Source organism: Oncorhynchus clarkii, chromosome 25 (assembly GCF_045791955.1).
Source record: "Oncorhynchus clarkii lewisi isolate Uvic-CL-2024 chromosome 25, UVic_Ocla_1.0, whole genome shotgun sequence".
NCBI lineage: Eukaryota > Metazoa > Chordata > Actinopteri > Salmoniformes > Salmonidae > Oncorhynchus > Oncorhynchus clarkii.
In genome coordinates, this window is record NC_092171.1 from 31,707,580 (window position 1) to 31,728,809 (window position 21,230).

A 21,230-nucleotide genomic window follows, 5' to 3' on the forward strand; every position below is an offset into this window, starting at 1 on the left:
CAGACAGACAGACAGACAGACAGACAGACAGACAGACAGACAGACAGACATAAGGGGGTGAGGCAGGGGGAGACCGACAGACAGACAGACAGGCAGACAGACAGACAGACAGACAGACAGACAGACAGACAGACAGACAGAAGGGGGTGAGGCAGGAGGAGACAGACAGACAGAAGAAGGTGATGCAGGAGGAGACAGACAGACAGACAGAAAGGGGTGAGGCAGGGGGAGACAGACAGACAGAAGAAGGTGAGGCAGGGGGAGACAGACAGACAGAAAGGGTGAGGCAGGGGGAGACAGACAGACAGAAGGGGGTGAGGCAGGGGGAGACAGACAGACAGAAGGGGGTGATGCAGGAGGAGACAGACAGACAGAAGGGTGAGGCAGGGGGAGACAGACAGAAGGGGGTGAGGCAGGGGGAGACAGACAGAAGGGGGTGAGGAAGGGGGAGACAGACAGACAGACAGAAGGGGGTGAGGCAGGGGGAGACAGACAGACAGACAGAAGGGGGTGAGGCAGGGGGAGACAGACAGACTAGGTTGAGGCAGGGGGAGACAGACAGACAGACAGAAGGGGGTGAGGCAGGGGTCTTGGTTGGCCTCAGCGCAGCACTGCAGGGCAAAACAGAGTTATCAGAAGGAGCCATGAGTGTCCCTCTCACCCCATGAGACCTGGGAGAACAACAGGACTACTGACCTGCATGGTTGCACCCTGGCACGGGATACACACGTTAACACACAAGTATGCACACGCGCCCACACACACACACACACATATGTTCCGTGTATATCCCCCCCAAGCAGACACCTCGACGGCTCTGAAAGAACTTCATTGGACTCTATGTAAACTGGAAACCACATATCCTGAGGCTGCATTTATTGTAGCTGGGGATTTTAACAAAGCTAATCTGAAAACAAGGCTCCCTAAATTTTATCAACATATTGAATGTGCGACCCGGCTGGCAGCATTCTGTATCATTGTTACTCTAACTTCAGCGACGCATACAAAGCCCCCCCTCGCCCGTCTTTCAGCAAATCTGACCACTACTCCATTTTGTTGCTCCCAGCCTATAGACTGAAAATAAAACAGGAAACTCCCGTGCTCAGGTCTGTTCAACGCTGGTCCAACCAATCTGATTCTACGCTTCAAGATTGCTTCGATCCCGTGGACTGGGATATGTTCCTGATAACCTCAGATAACAACATTGATGTATACGCTGATTCGGTGAGCGAGTTTATTAGCAAGTGCATCGGTGATGTGGTACCCACGGTGAATATTAAATCCTTCCCCAACCAGAAACAGTGAATTGATGGCAGCATTTGAGCTAAACTGAAAGTGCGAACCACTGCTTTTAACTTATTGGTGACAGGGGGGCAGTATTGAGTAGCTTGGATGAATAAAGTGCCCAGAGTAAACTGCCTGCTACTCTGTCTCAGATGCTAATATATGCATATTATTAGTAGATTTGGATAGAAAGCACTCTGAAGTTTCTAAAACGGTTTGAATGATGTCTGAGTATAACAGAACTCATATGGCAGGCGAAAACCTGAGAAAAATCCAACCAGGAAGTGGGAATTCTGAGGCTTGTAGTTGTTTTAAACTTTTAAACTTTTTTAACTCTCCCTATTGTAGATACAGTGGGATATTGGTTATGTTGCACTTCCCAAGGCTTCCACTAGATGTCAACAGTCTTTAGAACTTTGTTTGAGGATTCTACTGTGAAGTGGGGGCTCATAAGGGCGGTTTGAGCCAGGTGTCTGGCAGATTGCCACAGGCTCTGAGGCACGGTCACGAGAGAGTTAGCTCTCGCTCCATTGCTTTCTACAGACAATGGAATTCTCCGTTTGGAACCTTATTGATGATTTGTGATAAAAACAACCTAAAGATTGATATACTTAGTTTGACAAGTTTCTACGGGCTGTAACGGAACGTTTTGAAATTTTCATCCGACGTTCGGCTGGACCTGAACGCGCTTTTGGATTTGTTTACCAAACGCCCGAACAAAATAAGCTATTTGGACATAAAGATTGGACATTATCAAACAAAACAAACATTTATTGTGGAACTGCGATTCCTGGGAGTGCATTCTGATAAAGATCATCAAAGGTAAGTGAGTATTTATAATGCTATTTATGACTAATGTTGACTACCCAATTATGGCGGATATCTTTTTGGCTGCTTTGTTGTCTGAAAGCTGCACTCAGATTATTGCATGGTTTGCTTTTTCCGTAAAGTTTTTTTGAAATCTGACACAGCGGTTGCATTAACCTCTCAGGGATATGTGGGACGGTAGCATTCCACCTCGCCAACAGCTAGTGAAAGTGCAGGGCGCCAAATACAAAACATCCAAAATCTCATAATTAAAATTCCTAAAGCATACAAGTATTTTACACCAGTTTAAAGATTAAATTCTCGTTAATCCAGCCACAGTGTCTGATTTCGAAAATTATTTTCAGCGAAAGCACCACAAACGATTATGTTAGGTCACCACCAACTCACAGAAAAACACAGCCATTTTTCCAGCCAAAGAGAGGAGTCACAAAAACACAAATAGAGGTAAAATGAATCACTAACCTTTAATGATCTTCATCAGATTGAGGCAGCACCTGCACCTGTACATAGGCCATCTATAATTTAGCCCAAACAACTACCTCTCCCCCTACTGTATTTATTTATTTATTTTGCTCCTTTGCACCCCCATTATTTCTACTTTGCACATTCTTCCACTGCAAATATACCATTCCAGTGGTTATTCTTTTAACTTGCTATACTGTATTTACTTCGCCACCATGGCCTTTTTTTGCCTCACTTCCATATTCATGAAGAGCTTTGAGAGACTAGTCAAGGATCATATCAACTCCACCCTGCCTGACACCCTAGACCCACTCCAATTTGCTTACCACCCCAATCGGTCCACAGATGACGCTATAGCAATCACACTGCACACTGCCATAACCCATCTGGACAAGAGGAATACCTTTGTAAGAATGCTGTTCATCGATTACAGCTCAGCATTTAACACCATAGTACCCTCCAAACTTGTCATTAATCTCGAGACCCTGCCATGATTAATCTGCTGACCATGTGTATGTGACCAAAAAATTTGGATTTGATTTGTTTTGAAACAGAAAAACACACACATGCAGTACGCAAGCACAAGTATAGAACTGCGGGCACCTTCACTAGCATGTTCAGTTTGATTACTGCATTTGATGCACCTCCTTCTTCCCTTACTCTAAAACTCCACATCCTTCTTCCCTTACTCTAAATCTCTACATCCTTCTTCCCTTACTCTAAATCTCCACATCCTTCTTCCCTTACTCTAAATCTCCACATCCTTTTTCCCTTGCTCTAAATCTCTACCTCCTTCTTCCCTTACTCTAAATCTCCACATCCTTCTTCCCTTGCTCTAAATCTCCACATCCTTCTTCACTTACTCTAAATCTCTACCTCCTTCCCTTACTCTAAATCTCCACATCCTTCTTCCCTTACTCTAAATCTCCACATCCTTCTTCCCTTACTCTAAATCTCCACATCCTTCTTCCCTTGCTCTAAATCTCTACCTCCTTCTTCCCTTACTCTAAATCTCCACATCCTTCTTCCCTTACTCTAAATCTCTACATCCTTCTTCTTCCCTTACTCTAAATATCTACATCCTTCTTCTTCCCTTACCCTAAATCTCTACCTCCTTCTTCCCTTTTTCTAAATCTTATTCTTCCCTTATTCTAAATCATGCTTCTTCTTCCATTACTCTAAACCTCTAAATCTCTTCATTCTTCCCTTACTCCCCCTTTGTCTCCCTTCCCTCCCTCCCCACCCATCCCCCTCTCCCCTCTGTCCCTGCTCTGTCTCCCTTGCATCCCCTATGTTCCCCCTCTGTCTCCCTTCCCCCCTTCCCTTCCCTCCCACCCCCCTCTCATCTCTGTCTCCCCTCTCTCCCCCTTCTGTCCCATGGTGCTGTTCTCTGGCTCCCGTAGGGGAGGCCATCTCCACTCAGCAGATCATTTTCCAGGTAGTTACCATCCTCTTTGTGGATTTAAAGCCACTAGAAAGACACTGATCTGTTGCCTGCCGTTAGCTTCCCTTCCCCTCTGGGCTAAAACACATCCTGACATCACATGGACCTGTTCAGACCGTCAGGGCTGTCGCTACGGACAGTGTCTGTGACTCAAATGGCAAACTATCCCTATATAGTGCATTACTTTTGACCAAGGCCCTTAGGGAACAGGGTGACATTTGGGATACATTCAGGGTCTCTAACTGCTGATGTCTCTGTCAGCATCTTGACCTGGAGATGAACACAATGAACAGGTATGGATAACAACATGACAGAGACTGATATTACGTCATCTTTATTTATCCAAGGAATCCGATTGGAGGAGAAGGAGATCGCCTCTGCAATGGAGGACAGACAACTCTAGAAGACCAACCTTTCATACCGTCGACGACCACATGATGACAGCTAGGTAAGACATTTAGAAATGTTCCTTTTTAGAGTAATGACAAGAAAAGAGAGTGTGATCTTAGTGAATATGTACATAAATCACTTTTTTATATATTTGTAATTCTAAACATGAACCTATTATTGACTAATTTTAATCTCACTAGATTTATACTATTTTTTGACCAGATAATTTGGAAGATATTCATTAATAGTGGCGTTGCAATTTCCGTCCACATAATTTGCTACTTTGATTGATGTGTTTTGTTGCATATGCAGCAGGAGACATAGGTACTTTTAACTGTAAAAGGATTTAACATGTTGGATTAGTAATAAGACAGAGACCTCTTCCACATAACAAAACCTTCTTCATATTTCCTCATCTGGTTGTACAGGGATCTTTGACTTGGTGTAATATCGTGAACATGTTGAAGATGGATCTTGGCCCTGGCTACAACATTAAGCAGACATATATGACAGCTCACGCTTAATCCCTGATTTTAATCCACTTTTTATTATTCAAATTCAAGGAAAAACAACAAGATATATAAAAAAATCTGTTGAGTAAGAGAGAAAACTACCAGAAATGGAACAGCCTACCAAACATTAACACCTACAGTAAAATAGCTTAGGCTACATATTCAACAAAGGATTAACATATTGTAGGTCTGTGTGTGCATAGCATACAAATGCCCTTCTCTCTTTCTATCTCTCTCTCTGTGTGCGTATGTCTGAACGTGCTCATATGCTGTACACATTTTACATACCCGTACGTACACTCACTGACTAAGAGACATTGCTCCCCAGAGCCATGGATTAAAAACAATACATTCACCAGGAAATCCTCTCCACTAGCACTGACCCCATTGTGTTTATAACTCGTCTTTAAATGAAGTCAACTTGGCCAACCTGGGTTCATAAATTCAGCCGTGGAGTCTCTTTCTCCCCCTCCTTCCTCCTTTTCTCAGTGGATTTACTGTGTTAGGAGAAATAACTGTCAGGTCAAATGCCTGGTAAAGTGCTGGACAAGGGACCAGCAGAGCGGGAGTATTTATCACGGTATTGACTTTGTGACTGCAGGTGTCGTGAACTCTTTTGCCATAAACTGGAGCATTCGGAGCGAGCACAGGCGATCGATACGGGGAAAACTGCTGTCAGGTCCTCTCCCAAGGAGCATTGCTTTTGTTATAGCCACTTAGCGGTCTGATAAATGCCCCGCCGCGGAGAGAGATTGGAGAGAGGAGGCGAGAGGGGAGCAGAGCAGAGAGAGATGGGAGAGAGGAAGCGAGAGGGGAGCAGAGCAGACAGGGATGGGTGACAGGAAGGGAGAGGGGAGCAGAGCAGAGAGAGATGGGAGAGAGGAGGCGAGAGGGGAGTAGAGCAGAGAGAGATGGGAGAGAGGAAGCGAGAGGGGAGCAGAGCAGAGAGAGATGGGTGAGAGGAAGGGAGAGGGGAGCAGAGCAGAGAGAGATGGGCGAGAGGAAGCGAGAGGGGAGCAGAGCAGAGAGAGATGGGAGAGAGGAAGCGAGAGGGGAGCAGAGCAGACAGGGATGGGTGAGAGGAAGGGAGAGGGGAGCAGAGCAGAGAGAGATGGGAGAGAGGAAGCGAGAGGGGAGCAGAGCAGAGAGAGATGGGTGAGAGGAAGCGAGAGGGGAGCAGAGCAGAGATAGATGGGAGAGAGGAAGCGAGAGGGGAGCAGAGCAGACAGGGATGGGTGAGAGGAAGGGAGAGGGGAGCAGAGCAGAGAGAGATGGGAGAGAGGAAGCGAGAGGGGAGCAGAGCAGACAGGGATGGGTGAGAGGAAGGGAGAGGGGAGCAGAGCAGAGAGGGGAACCATAATCCCTACACCTCCCACTGCAATACACACACAGAGAGGAAGGCATATAGAAGACGACAGAGCTTTTTATTGTTACAGAGCGTCTTGCATTTCTTGGATTCAACTTTACCTTTCATTGTGTTTAATATCTATGTTCTTATAATGAAATGGAATTAATAGAAGTCTGTAAAAACATTTCACTATGCGTCCCTGGTAACTACTGGCAACGTTGATCCAGAGGTGAAAAGGCATGGAACACAGCACAGAATGAAGGACAATGGCAGTGGACAACACATGTGGTGGATTTAAGGAACATACAGTATGTGCAGTACAGTGCACCCCAGGACCCCTTCTGACCTACTGTGTCTAATGGTTATTATTACAGAAAGTCACACAAATGTTTAATGATATTATATGTATTCATTTTATCCAGTTATTCACAGTTAGATAACAATGTGGACACACTCACTCATGCAAGTGGACATGCACGCACGCAACATATACAGTCGTGAGAATGACACAAATATTAATTTTCACAAAGTCTGCTGCCTCAGTTTGTATAATGGTAATTTGTCTATACTCCAGAATGTTATGAAGAGTGATCAGATGAATTGCAATTAATTGCAAAGTCCCTCTTTGCCATGCAAATGAACTGAATCCCCAAAAAACATTTCCACTGCATTTCAGCCCTGCCACAAAAGGACCAGCTGACATCATGTCAGTGATTCTCTCGTTAACACAGTTGTGAGTGTTGACGAGGACAAGGCTGGAGATCACTCTGTCATGCTGATTGAGTTTGAATAACAGACTGAAAGCCTCAAAAGGAGGGTGGTGCTTGGAATCATTGTTCTTCCTCTGTCAAACATGGTTACCTGCAAGGAAACATATGCCGTCATCATTGCTTTGCACAAAAGGGCTTCACAGGCAAGGATATTGCTGCCAGTAAGATTGCACCTAAATCAGCCATTTATTGGATAATCAAGAACTTCAAGGAGAGCGGTTCAATTGTTGTGAAGAAGGCTTCAAGGCGAATACTTTTGGAGGATGGCCTGGTGTCAAGAAGGGCAGCAACAAAGCCACTTCTCTCCCGGAACAAAATCAGGGACAGACTGATATTCTGCAAAAGATACAGGGATTGAACTGCTGATACCTGGGGTAAAATAATTTTCTCTGATGAATCCCCTTTCCGATTGTTTGGGGCATCCGGAAAAAAGCTTGTCCATGGAAGACAAGGTGAGCGCTACCATCAGTCCTGTGTCGTGCCAACAGTAAAGCATCCTGAGACCCTTCATGTGTTGCTTCTCAGCCAAGGGAGTTTGGCTCACTCACAATTTTGCCTAAGAACACAGCCATGAATAAAGAATGGCACCAACACATCCTCCAAGAGCAACTTCTCCCAACCATCCAGGAACAGTTTGGTGATGAACAATAACTTTTCCAGCATGATGGAGCACCTTGCAATAAGGCAAAAGTGATAACTAAGTGGCTCGGGGAACAAAACATTCATATTTTTTCGGTCCATGGCCAGGAAACCCCCCAGACCTTAATCCCATTGAGAACTTGTGGTCAATCCTCAAGAGGCGGGTGGACAAACAAAAACCCACAAATTCTGACAAACTCCCAGCATTGATTATGCAAGAATGGGCTGACATCAGTCAGAATGTGGCCCAGAAGTTAATTTACAGCATGCCAGGTGGGATTGCAGAGGTCTTGAAAAAGAAGGGTCAACACTGCAATTATTGACTCTTTGCATCAACTTCATGTAATTGTCAATAAAAGCCTTTGGCACCAATGAAATGCTTGTAATTATACTTCAGTATTCCACAATAACATCTGACAAAAATGTCTCAAGACACTAAGGCAGCAGACTTTGTGAAAATTAATATTTGTGTCATTCTCAAAACTTTTGGCCATGACTGTATACACACAGACTGCACTGTCAATCTCCCACCCCCACAGACCCCCCCCCCCCCACCCCCATAATACACACCCTACAGACACAAACCTATTCTAAATACCATCTCTCCATCTGCAAACTCTCACAGTCTCACGTCAGAATTAGACGTTCGTCCATATTTCTCAAACGTTCAATTTCAAAGTTGTTCCAAACGTTACATTTCGAACAATCAACCTTTTGTATCAGAGGCAGATTATGCACCCATCCCCAATCCCCATAGCAAAACCCAAACCTAGTTGAAGGTAACAGTGCTCACTATTGCCCCTGGTAGCCGGTTTCCACATCATCTCCAGGCGTCCTCAGACATGAATGGACGGCGATTTTTGACTTCTATCATGGCCTGCTCTACATACCTCACCTCCCCTTCCATTCCATCACCATCTGAGAAGGTGGTCCTAGTCCCTGGTCAGACATGGTTCATCAAAAGTATCTGTATCTACTGGCTGGGCGGTCTGGAATGGACCAAGGGTGATGGATGAGATGAGGACAGGATGGTGTTGAGCAGCATCACAGAAACACACACACACACACACACACACACACACACACACACACACACACACACACACACACACACACACACACACACACAACAACACAGCGACAATAAGACGATAACCAGACAGAAGTCTTGACCATGACCCTGTGTGACCTCCTGTGACCTCGGGTCCCTGTCTGACATCACAGGGGTTAGGGGTCGGGGGAGTTGACCCTGGAGATGGAGCCAGGTTTAACATTACCTCTGATCCCTGGTTGTCAGGGGACGCTGGAATGCTGGGATTAACGGTCTTGTGGAGGACAGGGTGAAGACAGGACCTCTCTGTCTCAATCCTCTTTTTGCTCTGTCTCTCTCTCTCTCTTTTCTCACTTTCTCACTTTTCTCTCAGTTTCACCCGTTCTGTTTGTCATACTCTTCTCTTTTCTATCTCTTTCTATTTTCTCTGTCTCACTCTTTTCAACACATTGCAGTGACAGGAACCCTATTGTAGACAGCAACACAATTAGACTCAACCAAATCAAGAGTAAACAAAAATATAATTACTTGACACATTGGAAAGAATTAACAAAAAAACTAGAATGCTATTTGCACTAGAATGCTATTTGGCCCTAAAAAGAGAGTACACAGTGGCAGAATACCTGACCTCTTACCTCCCTTATCCTACCTAATTTGCACACACTGCATATAGACTTTTTCTATGTTTGCTTATTCCATGTGTAATTCTGTGTTGCTGTTTCTGTCGCACTGCTTTGCTTTATCTTTGCCAGGTCGCAGTTGTAAATGAGAACTTGTTCTCAACTAGCCTACCTGGTTAAATAAAGGTGAAATAAAAAAATACAAATAAACTGACCCATAATTAAAGAAATCTTTGACTATGACTCAGTGAGCATAGCCTGGTCACTGAGAAAGGCCGCCGTAGGCAGACATGGCTCTCTAGAGAAGACAGGCTATGTGCACACTGCCCACAAAATGATGTGGAAACTGAGCTGCACTTCCTAACCTCCTGCCCAATGTATGACCAGACTAGAGACACATATTTCCCTCAGATCACACAGATTCACAAAGAATTCAAAAACAAACCCAATTTTGATGAACTCCCATATCTATTGGGTGAAATACCACAGTGTGCCACCACAGCAGCAAGGTGTGTGACCTGTAGCCACAAGAAAAGGGCAACCAGTGAAGAACAAACACCATTGTAAATACAACCCATATTTATGTTTATTTATTTCCCTTTTTTACTTTAACTATTTGCACATTGTTGCAACACTGTATACATATATAATATGACATTTGAAATGTCTCTATTCCTTTGGAACTTTTGTGAGAGTAATGTTTACTGTTAATTTTTTATTGTTTATTTAACTTTTGTTTATTGTCTATTTCATTTGCTTTGGCAAAATAAACATATGTTTCCCATGTCAATAAAGCCCTATGGATTGAATTGAGAGACAGAAAGAAAGAGAGTAAGATAGAGAGAGAGAGGGAGAGAGAAACTGTGGGGTTGGAGGGTTGGATGCTCCAGCAGACAGAGAGAGAGAGAGAGAGAGAGAGAAAGGGAGAGAGAGAGACAGAGAGAGAGACAGAGAGGGGGAGAGAGAGAGAAACTGTGATAACAGGGGGTTGGAGGGTTGGATGCTCTAGCAGGCAGAGAGACAGATGATGACAGATCAGCGCTGACCTGTGACAGAAGGGAGGAGGGAAGAGGAAGGAGGGAAAGGGGGTTGAGCTGGGGGGTTGGGTCGGCCGTAGGGGTCAGACACACTGATTGATGTCACACAGACACACCCTCCCTCCTCTGGGAGTCCTGCCTACCTTAGCCTGCTGTGGAGAGGAACTCTGGGTACTTACAACACTAATGACATAATGTCCATTGTGAGGTCAGAGGGAGTTCAGGCCTACAGGGCTCCGTGTGTTTCTGGGGTTACACACAATGAGCTGCATGCCTTCACACAGACCATTAATAGTTCACAATACAGAGACAGGGTGAACTAGGCTTTCTCAGACATGAAACAAAGAAGCAAACAAGTTACACAGAAAGATGTGCTTGAACATTTGAAAAATTGTATGAACTATTATGACAACAGATAAATCGAGTACCGAAAAAAATCTCTCTTCCCAACCCCTCATGATTGTTCACCTCTGATGTCATGTTTGACAGACTCAGAAGCAGCAGGGTTGAAGGTGAGACTGGTCTACGATAAGTTTGTCCAGTCTGAGACGCTATAGAAGCTTACTAGTGTTAACCCCAAGCTACAAATCACCCCTACAGCTAGGTTGAAGGTGAGCGACTGAGACAATATTGTGTTGTCACAGTGTTGTGAACTATATTTATGTTGTTGTCTTTGCCCAATAATGTTTATTGCATGTTTCGTACTGCTACCACGTTGTGTTGTTACCATGCTGTGTTGTCATGTGTTGCTGCCATGCTATGCTGTTGTCTTAGGTCTCTCTTTATGTAGTGTTGTGGTGTCTCTCTTGTTGTGATGGGTGTTGTTGTCTTAGGTCTCTCTTTATGTAGTGTTGTGGTGTCTCTCTTGTCGTGATGTGTGTTTTGTCCTATATTTATATTTGTATTTTTAATACCAGCCCCCATTCCCGCAGGAGGCTTTTTGCCTTTTGGTAGGCCGTCATTGTAAATAAGAATTTGTTCTTATGTAACGGTTTTCTTGTGGTGAAGGAGAGGCGGACCAAAACGCAGCGTGCTTTCTATTCATGGTACTTTAATAAAGCAACTACACATGAACAATCTACAAAACAAGAAACCTGAAAGCCTAAACAGCCCTATCTGGTGCAAACACAGAGACAGAAACAATCACCCACAAAACCCAACACCAAACAGGCTACCTAAATATGGTTCCCAATCAGAGACAATGACTAACACCTGCCTCTGATTGAGAACCATATCAGGCCAAACATAGAAATAGACAAACTAGACATATAACATAGAATGCCCACTCAGATCACACCCTGACCAATCAAAACATAGAAACATACAAAGCAAACTATGGTCAGGGTGTGACATCTTAACTGACTTGCCTAGTTAAATAAAGGCTCAATAAAATGAAATAAATTGTAATTAACAACCTTCAAGTCAGGGCCTAAACATTTCAACAGCACTGAAACTTTCGAGCCTTCTTTTCTGTCACCTGCGAACACACATACAATTTGCGACACCCGAAATCAAACAAACAAAAATAAGATGTTTGAGAAAGTACCAGTGCTTTATTACAACAGTTTTATGTACAGGTGTAACAGGGTGAATTAATCTCTCTCTCCAATTAGAGTGTTGCCGATGTTAGAGCAGCTGGAGAGTGTTATATAGTCAAGTCATCTACTGCTATAGAGACAATTGAAATCAGACAGTCTGCTGTTCGTATTGACCGCTTGGGATGTGCAAATGTCAGAATGAATACTTTGAAATGATTAATTTCTTCGACATGAAATGTCAATAGTGAATATGTGAAAATAAAACGAGAGAGTGAAGGTATGATGATGATGGCATGATCCAGTATTTTTATTTGTCCATCTTTTAGTATTATTAGGCTAACATTTTCATCCACTGTTAATTAAAGTAATTAGACACATGCAGTACTTTAAAGTTTTACTTCTTCTGGCACATTGTTGGAACTGAACTTTTCCCATTGTTATACCTTACCAATATGTGACAGAACTACATCAACAGTGAATTTAATATAGTACCCTATTCCCTAACAGTAGACTGTCGCAATGAGCAGAAGCTGTGCATTGGGATTTTAATGCACTGTCTCTACTGGTAGAAAGTCTCACTCAGCAGCTTGTATCCGTCACTATGGCAGGTTAGGGCTAGTTTTGACAGACTCCATTGAGGCACAGATAAATAACGAACCTCTGTGTGTGCGTCTGTATACCTGTACACATTCGTATGTGCATATTGTGTCTATAATATGTTAGCTTGCGATTCCACCCCCCCGCTCTCTCGCTTTCCTTCTATCTCTCTTTCTCTCTCTTTGTCCCTCTCTCTGTCTCTGTCTCTGTCTCTGTCTCTCTCTCTCTCTCTCTCTGGGTCATTGTAATGTGCATTTGGTCGGTGTATTGCAGTGTTGTTGGGCGATGCTACCATGTTCCAGAGGTTAAGCTATTCTGGAGTCTGGAAGGCAGAGCATACCTCATGTTCCTATGAAGCCAGAGCATACCTCATTGTCTCGATCTAACCTTAGTTCCTTTATTTTGTCTTTGTGTTAGTTTGGTCAGGGCGTGAGTTGGGGTGGGTAGTCTATGTTCTTTTTTCTATGTTGTGTTTCTGTTTTTGGCCTGGTATGGTTCTCAATCAGAGGCAGCTGGCAATCATTGTCTCTGATTGAGAATCATACTTAGGTAGCCTGTTTTCCCCATTTTGGTTGTGGGTGATTATTTTCTGTTTAGTGTTTTTCGTCTGTCACGCCCTGGTCTAAGTATTTTGTGTTTTTCTAAATGTATTGGGTCAGGCCAGGGTGTGGCATGGGTTTTTGTATGTGGTGTGTATGTATGGGGATTGTAGCTAGTGGGGTGTTCTAGCTAAGTCTATGGCTGTCTGAAGTGGTTCTCAATCAGAGGCAGGTGTTTATCGTTGTCTCTGATTGGGAACTATATTTAGGCAGCCATATTCTTTGAGTTTGTCGTGGGTGATTGTCCTTAGTGTCTTGATGTCCTTATGCTGTGTTAGTTTACACTAGTATAGGCTGTTTCGGTTTTTGTTACGTTTATTGTGTTGTAGTGTTTGTATTTAGATTCGTGTTTCGTTTGTTGAATAAACATGGATCGCAATCTACACGCTGCATTTTGGTCCGACTCTCCTTCTCACCAAGAATACCGTTACAGAATCACCCACCACCAACGGACCAAGCAGCGTGTCAACAGGCAGCAACAGCAGCGTAAAGAGGAATGGACATGGGAGGACGTTTTGGATGGCAAGGGCTGTTACACTTAGGAGGAGATACTGGCTGGAAGAGATCGCCTCCCATGGGAACAGGTGGAGGCACTTAGGAGAGCAGAGGCAGCCGGAGAGAGGAGCCGGCGATATGAGGGAACACGGCTGGCAAGGAAGCCCGAGAGGCAGCCCCAAAAATTTATTGGGGGGGACTTAACAGGGAGTATGGCTACGCCAGGTAGGAGACCTGCGCAAACTCCCTGTGCTTACCGGGGGGCTAGAGAGACCGGACAGGCACCGTGTTATGCAGTGGTGCGCACGATGTCTCCAGTGCGGGTGCATAGCCCAGTGCGGTATATTCCAGCTCTGCGTGTCGGCCGGGCTAGATTGAGCATCGAGCCTAATGCCATGAAGCCGGCTCTACGCAGCTGGTCCCCAGTGCGTCTCCTTGGGCCGGCTTACATGGCACCAGCCTTGCGCTCGGTGTCTCCGGTTCGCCTGCATAGCCCAGTGCGGGTTATTCCACCTCGCCGCACTGGCAGGGCGACCGTGAGCATTCAACCAGGTAAGGTTGGGCAGGCTCGGTGCTCAAGAGCTCCAGTGCGCCTGCACGGTCCGGTCTTTCCAGTACTACCTCCACACCCCAGTCCTCCGGTAGCAGCTCCCCGCACCAGGCTTCCTGTGCGTGTCCTCGGCCCAGTACCACCAGTGCCAGCACCACGCATCAGGCCTACAGTGCGCCTCGCCTGTCCAGCGCTGCCAGAGCCTTCCTCCTCTCCAGTGCTGTCGGAGTCTCCCGCCTGTTTAGCGCTGTCAGAGCTTTCCGCCTCTACAGCGCTGCCGGAGTCTCCCGTCTGTTCAGAACTGCCAGTCTGCATGGAGCTGCCAGTCTGCATGGAGCTGCCAGTCTGCATGGAGCTGCCAGTCTGCATGGAGCTGCCAGTCTGCATGGAGCTGCCAGTCTGCATGGAGCTGCCAGTCTGCATGGAGCTGCCAGTCTGCAAGGAGCTGCCAGTCTGCAAGGAGCCGCCAGAGCTGCCAGTCTGCAGGATGCCGCCAAAGCTGCCAGTCTGCATGGAGCCGCCAGAGCTGCCAGTCTGCATGGAGCCGCCAGAGCTGAGACTGTCACACCCTGACCATAGTTTGCTTTGTATGTTTCTATGTTTTGGTTGGTCAGGGTGTGATCTGAGTGGGCATTCTATGTTACATATCTAGTTTGTCCAGTTCTATGTTCAGCCTGATATGGTTCTCAATCAGAGGCAGGTGTTCGTCATTGTCTCTGATTGGGAACCATATTTAGGTAGCCTGGTTTTCACTGTGTGTTTGTGGGTGATTGTTCCTGCACCAGATAGGGCTGTTTAGGTTTTCGTTACGTTCATTACGTTCTTTATTTTGTAGTGTTTGTATTGATTCGTGTTTTACGTTTGTTTATTAAAACATGGATCGCAATCTACACGCTGCATTTTGGTCAGACTCTCCTTCTCACCAAGAAAACCGTTACATCGTCACCTTACAGGACTGTTCGTTTGTCGTTTTGTTCAGTGTTCAGTTGTTTTCTTAAAATGATGGACACTTACCACGCTGTGCATTGGTCCTCCTCCCTTTCTCCAGACGACAACCGTTACACTCATGTTCCTAGGAAGGCAGCGCATGCCTCGTGTTCCTAGGAAGAAGTTTTTAATATCGTCGTTCAGCCACAACTCGGTGAAACATAAGATATTACAGTTTTTAATGTCCTGTTGGTAGGATATACGTGCTTTCAGTTTGTTCCATTTATTTTCCAGCGGATTGAACGTTAGCTAGCAGGACGGAAGGCAAGGGCAGATTAGCCACTCGTCGCCAGATCCTCGCAAGCCGCCCTGATCATTTGCCTCAATCTCAGTTTCTTTCTCCAGCAAATGACGGGGATCGGGGCTTGGTCGGGTGTCTGCAGTATATCCCTTGTCTCCGACTCATTGAAGAAGAACTCCTCATCAAATTTGAGGTGAATAATCCCAGTTCTGATGTCCAGAAGCTCTCCTAGGTCATAAGTGACAGTAGCAGCAACATTATGAACAAAACAAGTTAACAACAACATGAAAAAAAAATTGCATGATTGGTTGAGCGCTGATAAGATGGCAGCCCTACCCTCTGGCAGCATCATGAAAGTGTCTCAGCTTGAGTTAACGATAGATTAAGTTGTGGCGAATGTCTCGACAGTGGAAACATAATTACTTGAGGCAGAACATTGTTTTGAGTTCCTGCATCCCCACTGTGACGGAAGCCAATGGACTTCTAAACCCCTTGATTGTCACTGTTCTGTTCAACTAGTGTTTTTTTCTTCTTAAAAAAGTCTGAAGTGGAGCCGGCTTAATTTACATGTACAATTGTTAACGCTAATTTTTGCCCCCCACTGGCGTTCTTGGGCACAGGGACTCTGGTGGTCTACTTGAAACGTAGTTGAATCAGAACATGTTCCACATTATTTCAAAACAAAAATCTCGCCTTTTTTATACTCAACTTTTTAGTTAAATCCAATGACATGGTAAAATGTTTTGTTGATTTCACTCTGAATCCACGTTAGTTGACAACTCAGCCAAATGTAAATAAATCAAAACTGACATCTGTGCCCAGTGGGACACCATTCATTAAGACCTTCAAATGTTTTCTCTCTATTTTGTAGTATTGTATGGTTGTCCTAAATAACAGCTTTCTTGACAACTAAATAAATTACATTTTCGTCAAAGGACAAATGTTAACCCCTTTTATTGATTTGTTTTATCAGCCATAGCAGCTTCAAACATTTCTTCACACACACACATGGCTACAGTATGTCTTTAACATCAGTTTCAAGGAAGTTTGGTTTTACAATGACAACGCCAATAAAACAGACATGAACTGCTCTTCGGGCTAGTCACAGGGAGCTCGTAAACGACTCATCCAGGAAGAAGGGCACACCTCTACAAACTGTTCTGCAGATGAGGATAGTCAATCCCCCAAGCACTGAACACACCCAGGTCCACAAGTGCACTGCTCCTCCATCATTGAGAGGGATACATTCGCAGAGCTGGAGTGAGACATGGTGGAGCTCAGAGTGCTAGTCCACACAATCCAGACAGAACCACAAAACAGACCAGCACAACAACACCCCCACAACAAAACCCGGAGGGCAGAAGGTGGAGATCCACAGCTGTCTGAGAGAGCTGGCTGCACTCCGGACTGAGGTGAGAGAACTTAAGGAAGAGAGAGAGGAACACATGACACAGCTAACAGCAGTGAAGGAGGAGAGGGAGGAACACATGACACAGCTAACAACAGTGAAGGAGGAGAGAGAGGAACACATGACACAGCTAACAACAGTGAAGGAGGAGAGAGAGGAACACATGACACAGCTAACAGCAGTGAAGGAGGAGAGAGAGGAACACATGACACAGCTAACAGCAGAACACATGACACAGCTAACAGCAGTGAAGAAGGAGAGAGAGGAACACATGACACAGCTAACAGCACTGAAGGAGGAGGTGAGAATGCTGAGGTGTGACAGAGAGCAGGACACTCCCCCAGAGAAGTCAGCAGAACTGCTCACCTCAGACCCGGACCACAACCTCAACACCACAATGGAACAGACAAGACAGGACCCACCAACCCAACAGACCCCACCCCTCCTAGCAGCCCCCTGTCAGCTTCCCCGATAGCTCTATTGACATTCCCCACACATTCACTGAGGACACACAAAAGCCAGGAATTGTGCTCCTCACTGACTCAAATGGCAAATACATTCAAGAGAATAAACACACAAAGTGGCTAAACTCTGGTCCTCAAACACTAGGCATGCCCTGGAGCTGTTGTCAGAGGACAAACTACGGTCCCCCAGCCACATTATAATTCACACGGGTACAAACAACCTGGGGGCCCTAGTAGGAAACATGCTCTGCTCACACCTTGAGGAATGGTCCAGGCCTAAATCGCACAAAAACAACACTAGACACTATGAAACACAAAGATTTTGCTATCTCATCCTGGAATATACAAGGTCTGAGGTCATCTGCCGTTGGCCTAAAGAGCAAGAACCCAGACTTCATAAAATGAACAAGAAATGTTATAGAGGAGACGGACCCACTGGCTTCCCTCTAGGTTACAGAGAGCTGGTAGTCCCATCCACCAAACTACCAGGTGAGAAACAGGGAAGAGACTCAGGGGGTATGCTAATTTGGTATAGAGCAGACCTAACTCACTCTATTAAATTAGTAAAAACAGGAACATTTTACATCTGGCTAGAAATGCATAAGGAAACAGAGAAAACTGTCCTCATACGTGCTACCTATATCCCCCCAATAGAATCTCCATACTTTAACAATGACAGCTTCTCCATCCTAGAGGGGGAGATCAACCATTTCCAGGCCCAGGGACATGTACTAGTCTATAGCGAACTAAATGCCAGAACTGGACAAGAACCTGACACTCTCAGCACACAGTGGAACAAAAATCTAACTGGAGGTGACAGTATTCCCTCCCAAATGTGCTACCCTAGACACAACTATGGCAAAACAAACAACAAAAATGGGTCCTGTAGCTCTGTTGCATGCTGGGTCTTTACATAGTCAATGGTAGGCGTCGAGGAGACTCCTATGGTAGGTACACCTACAGCTCATCCCTTAGCAGTTGTACTTTAGATTACTTTATCACTGACCTCAACCCAGAATCTCTCAAGGCGTTCACAGTCAGCCCACTAACACCCCTATCAGATCACTGCAAAACCACAGTCTACCTGAACAGAGGCATCAAAGCCAAAGGAACTACACAATATTAAGAAATGCTATAGATGGAAGGAAAGTAGTGTAGAAACGTACCAAACAGTTAGGCAACAACTAATTCAATCCCTTTCAGACAACTTCCTGGACAAAACATTCCACTGTAATAGTGAAGGTGTAAACTTGGCAGTAGAAAGCTTAAACAGTATATTTGACCTCTCAGCTTCCCTATCAAATCAAAACATTTAAAGTTAACAACCTAAGAAAATTAATAACAATGACAAATGGTTTGATGAAGAATGTAAAAACCTAAGAAAGAAATTGAGCAACCTATCCAACCAAAACATAGAGACCCCAAAAACCTGAGTCTACGCCTTCACTATGGTAAATCACTAAAACGATACAGAATTAAACTACGAAAAAAAGGAATAACACATCAGAAATCAGCTCAATGTAATTGAAGAATCCATAGAATCTAACCACTTCTGGGAATACACTAAACTAACAATCACATAAAGAGTTATCCATCCAAAACAGAGATGTCTGGATAAAACACTTCTCCAGTCTTTTTGGCTCTGTAACAAAGAACAAACAGCAAAAACATAAACATGATCAATTACAAATCTTAGAATCAGCTATTAAATACTACCATAACCCAGTGGATTTTCCAATTACATTGAATTAACTACTGTACAAAATGTTGGCATCTTCCCCAATATTTGGAATCAAGGACTGATAACCCCAATCCGCTTTTTACGAAATTACCGTATCACAGACCAAGTATTCACCCTGCACACCATAATTGACAAATACACAAACCAAACCAAAACAAAGACTTATAAAGCTTTGTTGATTTCAAAAAAGCTTTTGACTCAATTTGGCATGATGGTCTGCTATACAAATATGTGGAAAGGGGTGTTGGGGAAAAAGTTATGATATTATAAAATCCATGTACACAAACAACAAGTGTGTGGTTAAAATGGACAAAAAACACACACGTTGCTTTCAACAGGGCCGCGGGGTGAGACAGGGATGCAGCTCCACCCTCTTCAACATACAGTACCAGTCAAAAGTTTGGACACACATACTGATTAAAGTATTTTTCTTTATTTTTACTATTTTCTACATTATAGAATAATAGTGAAGACATCAAAACTATGAAATAACATATGGAATCATGTAGTAACCAAAAAAGGGTTGAACTAATCAACATATATTTTAGATTCTTCAAAGTAGCCACCCTTTGCCTTGATGAAATCTTTGCAAACTCTTGGCATTCGCTCAACCAGCTTCACCTTGAATGTTTTTCCAACAGTCCTGAAGGAGTTCCCACATCGGCTGAGCACATGTTGGCTGCTTTTCCTTCACTCTGCAGTCCAACTCGTCCCAATTGGGTTGAGGTCAGGTGATTGTGGAGGCCAGGTCATCTGATGCAGCACTCCATCATTCTCCTTCTTGGTCAAACAGCCCTTACACAGCATGGAGGTGTGTAGGGTCATTGTGCTGTTGAAAACAAATGTAACAAAAGATGGCGCCGGAGAGGACGGCTGCCGTCTTATCGGCTCTTAACCAACCCTGATATTTTGTTTGTTTTTCTGCATTGTTCGTAACCTGCTTTGTACATAATGTTGCTGCTACCGTCTCTTATGACCGAAAAGAGCTTCTGCACATCAGAACTGTAATTACTCACCTAATATTAGACGACAAGTTTTTCTTCAATGAGTTGGATGGCAAAGGCTCATCAAAACAGCTCATCAATTGGCTACCCAGACTATTTGCATTGCACCCCCCCCCCTTCTATGCTGCTGCCACTCTCTGTTTGATCTATGCATAGTCAGTCTACCTACATGTACGTATTACCTCAATTACCTCGACACCGGTGCCCCCGCACATTGACTCTGTACTGGTACCCCCTGTGTATAGCCCAGCTATTGTTATTTACTGCTGCTCTTTAATCATTTGTTATTCTTATCTCTTACTTTTTATATAGGTATTTTCTTAAAACTGCATTGTTGGTTAAGTGCTTGTAAGTAAGCATTTCACTGTAAGTGTACCTGTTGTATTCGGCGCATGTGACAAATAAAATGTGATTTGATAAGAGCAAACCAGGTGGGATGGTTTGCACCCCCACACCATCACACTTCCTTCATGTTTCACGTGGGAACCACACATGCTGAGATCATCTGTTCACCTACTCTGTGTCTCACAAAGACACGATTTGGACAGATCTCCACCGGTCTAATGTCCTTTGCTCTGGTTTCTTGGCCCAGAGGTGCAGATAACTTCCTATGGCGGTCCTCATGAGAGCCAGTTTTATCATAACGCTTGATGGTTTTTGCGACTGCAATTTAAGAAACTTTCAAAGTTCTTGACATTTTCAGAATTGACTGACCTTCATGTCTTGAAGTAATTATGGACTGACATTTCCCTTTGCTTATTTAAGCTGTTCTTGCCATAATATTGACTTGGTCTTCTACCAAATAGGGCTATCTTCTGTATACCACCCATACCTTGTCACAACATAACCAATTGGCTCAAATGCATTAAGAAGGAAAGAAATTCCACAAATTAACTTTTAACAAGACACACCTGTTAATTTAGATGCATTCCAGGTGACTACCTCATGAAGCTGGTTGATAGCATGCTAAGAGTGTGCAAAGCTGTCATCAAGGCAAAGGGTGGCTACTTAGAAGAATCTCAAATAATAAACATTTGTTTAACACTTTTTGGGTTACTAAATGATTCCATATGTGTTATTTCATAGTTTTGATGTCTTCACTATTATTCTACAATGTAGAAAATAGTAAAACTAAAGAAAAACCCTTGAATGAGTAGGTGTATCAGAACTTTTGACTGGTACTGCATATCAACGAATTGGCGAGGGCACTAGAACAGTCTT